Here is a 3822-nt window from a genome sequence, read left to right on the forward strand (position 1 = left end):
ATCCTCCCTCCACTCCATTCGCTCCGCCAAAGCTGCCCTCCCCGCCGCATCGATACGTCGGCGCCGCGGTTCGTCGAGGGGACACACGGAGATCCTCTCGCTCCCACAGTACGCTCTCGTAGACTGCCGTCCTCTAGCCGCGCCGCCACCTCTGGCTACATTCTTGTGGAGGCGCACGTCGGTCAGCGCCGCCACCGCTGGCGACGTTCGTGTGGAGACGCACGACGGTCAGCTTCTCCCATGGTACGTGCATTCTAGACTGAGGCCCCGTTCATGTCGGTGTAGCGTTGAATGTTAGCTGATAGACGCTGTTAATCTCACTGTTTGCCGAAGTAGTTTACTGTCAATATGCTCCGCTTAAGAAGCTTTTTTGTCTTGTTCTGCACTCAAGCTTCCTTGCCGAAGTAGTTTCCTGAGATGGCATGCCAAGGCCGATTAGTTGCTAAAATATCCTGCCATATATTTATTGTGACGTAGATTGCCATGGTCTAGTAGCCAATCTATTAGGTGAAATAGCTCTACACCGTTTTATACTTGATCTTTGTTGCTGCCATGGCCTTCGATAATTTGATGGCTGTGTGCTCGGCCTCATTGACTGCTGAAACAGCCTGCCATAATTTAGCAAGCAAATCTATTTGCTGAATTAGCTTTACATATATTTCGTTACTTAGATTTGCTCGTCCAAATATCTTGCCATAGCTTTAGACATCGACCTAGGTATTTTTTTCTGGACTTCATAAAAAAGCATATATGTTTTTCCTGTAATATCTAGTAGAAGAACTAATTTGTATGTCTAACAGATGGACAGGACTTGGATAACTTCTGCTCGAAGATTCTCCGCTGCAAATGTGGAGGGGGTTGAAAACTTCATGAACTTTATCAGAGCTGAGTACGATGGTCCGAAATCAGATGTGCTCTGCCCGTGTAGCAGTTGTATGAATTCAGTTACAAGACCCCAGTCAACTGTGCAAAATCATCTACACTTGTATGGGATGGCGGTCACATATACTAGGTCGGTTCATCATGGTGAAGCTGTGAACGTCAATGTTATTGACTACATGGAAGCAGCAGATCACCATCTTGATCTGCCTGATGCTCAGGTGGAAGAGGAGGAGGAGGTGGTGGTGGTGGAGCCAGTGAGTTTGACCAACATTGAAACAATGCTACGAAATGCTTGTGCATTCCGTGAACTTTCACCTGCAGAAGAAAAATGGTGGGCCCGCATGTTGGAACAATGCAACGTTGTTGTCACCCCAGGAAATAAGCTGTCAGTATTCTCAGCTATGGTCACGTTTCTTCAGGTGAAGACATCTGAGCGGATGACAAACAAATCATTTGATGCGATGTTGGCTGCTTTCCGCAAATCTTTCCCAGATGCGTCTGAGCTGCCACACACCTACAGTAAAATGAAGAATTTCCTTCGTGCAGTTGGAATTGGATATGATATGGTCCATGTTTGTAAGAATAATTGTGTTCTGTTCCGGAAGGATTATGCCAACTTAAGTGAATGCCCAAAATGCAAATCATCAAGATGGAAAGATGGAGATGCTGTGAAGAGGGTTCCTCATAATGTTCTGAGACATTTTCCAATTACACCAAGATTGCAGAGGTTATTTCATGATGCTGAAACAAGAGAGGATGTACTATGGCATTCTAGGAACCAGGAGTACAGAGATCAGAATGTAATGAGCCATCCATCTCATGGTAGTGAGTGGAAAAGCTTCAATGATAAACACAAAGAGTTTGCTGCTGACCCGAGAAACATTAGACTTGGCTTAGCTTCAGATGGATTTAACCCATTTGGCCACCAGAGCGCCACATATAGAATGTGGCCAGTGCTTGTTATCCCTTACAACATGCCTCCAAATGTCTGCACCAAAGAATCAAACTAGATGATGGCCTTGCTCATCCCAGGTCCAAAAAGTCCTGGAAAGGATATGATTTGTTCATGGAGCCTCTTGTGGAGGAACTTCAACAGCTATTGAAGGGTGTTCTCACTCGAGACCTATATAGCAGCCCACCAGCTGATTTCTTTCTGCATGCTATTGTAATTTGGTGCATCCATGATTATCCGGCTTTGGGCACTATGTCAGGGCGAACGACACATGGTTACAATGCATGTGTTCGCTGTGACAGGAATCCGCTGTCATCGCAATACTTAGCAAGATCTGTTACATTGGACACCACCGTTTCCTTGCCAAGGACAAGCCGCATCCTAGAAAATACCGAAGACATGTGTTCAATGCAAAGCATGAAACCGTGATGCGCCAAAGAGGCTCACCGCCGATGAGTTGCAAGTGGAATTAGAGAAGGTTAGGCATATTACACCAGGAAACCATCCTGGTAATGGTAGCGGGAAAAGGAAGTGTGGCAGGGTAGAAGAGAGATTATTGTTTACCCGCAGGTCCACTTTGTGGGACTTGGAGTATTGGAAAGATTTGGATCTATGGCATAATCTTGATGTGATGCACATCGAGAAAAATATATGTGACAGCATTATCGACACACTTCTTAACATTGAAGGCAAGACGAAAGATACCTTAAAATCTAGGATTGATTTGACACACCTGGGTATCAGAAAGGATTTGCAGGTGCAAGATGAAGGTAAACCACGGGATATGGCACCAGCTGTGTACGTCTTGGAGAAGGTAAAAAGAAAAGAATTCTGCGAGGTCCTGTCATGTGTGAGATTCCCACATGGATTTGCTTCCAACCCCGAGGGTTTCATTGCAGAGGCCTACATTGCTACAGAAGCGTTGACATTCTGCTCAAAATACATTGAAACAGCTGATCAGCTTAGCAAAGAGGTGGGTGAAGACAATCCCGGGCTCAATGTTTTCGATTATTCTGTTCGAGTTACAGGGAAGAGTCGACAAGAGGACAAACCTAAAGATTTGGACAAAATGGTTTGGTATGTGTTGAATAACTGTCATGAGATACTACCTTATATCAAGTAAGTGCAGTACTGCAGCTTATACATCGTAATCTACTAAACTTGTAGCACATTCTTATATATTTAGATGTTTGACGCGATCACTATGTTGTGCAGCATCTACAAAGAGGATTTACTGCCGCAAAATCCAAGAAACATTGACAAACTGGTTATGGCAGGATTTGCGAAATGGTTCAAGAACCATGTAAGCTTTTGAAGTGCACTGTCAGTTTTTTTAATATATTGAGTACATAAGATGATCAACTTGTCTATTTTCTAACCATAGGTTAAGAAGATGCGGGAGGATGGGCAGGCAGTTGATGATGCCCTTTACTCACTAGCAATGGGTCCTGATACTCGGGTAAGACATGATGAATCTTGCGTTGTTGGAGATGTGCGCTACAACACCCTTGCACGAGACGAAGGCAGGAAGACACAAAATAGTGCCATCATGAGCACGGATACGTATGACAAATAGACAACTGAAATGTATGCTAACATAACCGACATTGTTCAGTTGCAGTATATCTCCAGTTTTGAGGATCATCGGTGTGTGGTTCTGTTGTGCTGTCGTTGGTATAACCTATTTTCCAAGATCGCAAAACCCAGAGCTGATGATTATTTCAAATCCATCAATGTCAAGGTGGCATACCAGACCAATGAGCCTTTTATTTTGGCAAATCAAGCAACACATATATTTTTCTTGGAAGACACATTTGCATGTAGCGATGACTGGAGAGTATTGCAAAGGTTTGAGATGAGGAATTCGTTTAATGAAGTTGCATAATAAGATGATGCTTACATTGCTCCTGATGTACAAGATAACACAGATGTTCCTAATATCTTTGAGAACCATCACGTCAATGACGCCGGCGAAAAGATTGCCTGTC

The sequence above is a fragment of the Triticum dicoccoides genome, chromosome 3B (genome assembly GCF_002162155.2).
Source record: "Triticum dicoccoides isolate Atlit2015 ecotype Zavitan chromosome 3B, WEW_v2.0, whole genome shotgun sequence".
Classification (NCBI taxonomy): Eukaryota; Viridiplantae; Streptophyta; class Magnoliopsida; order Poales; family Poaceae; genus Triticum; species Triticum dicoccoides.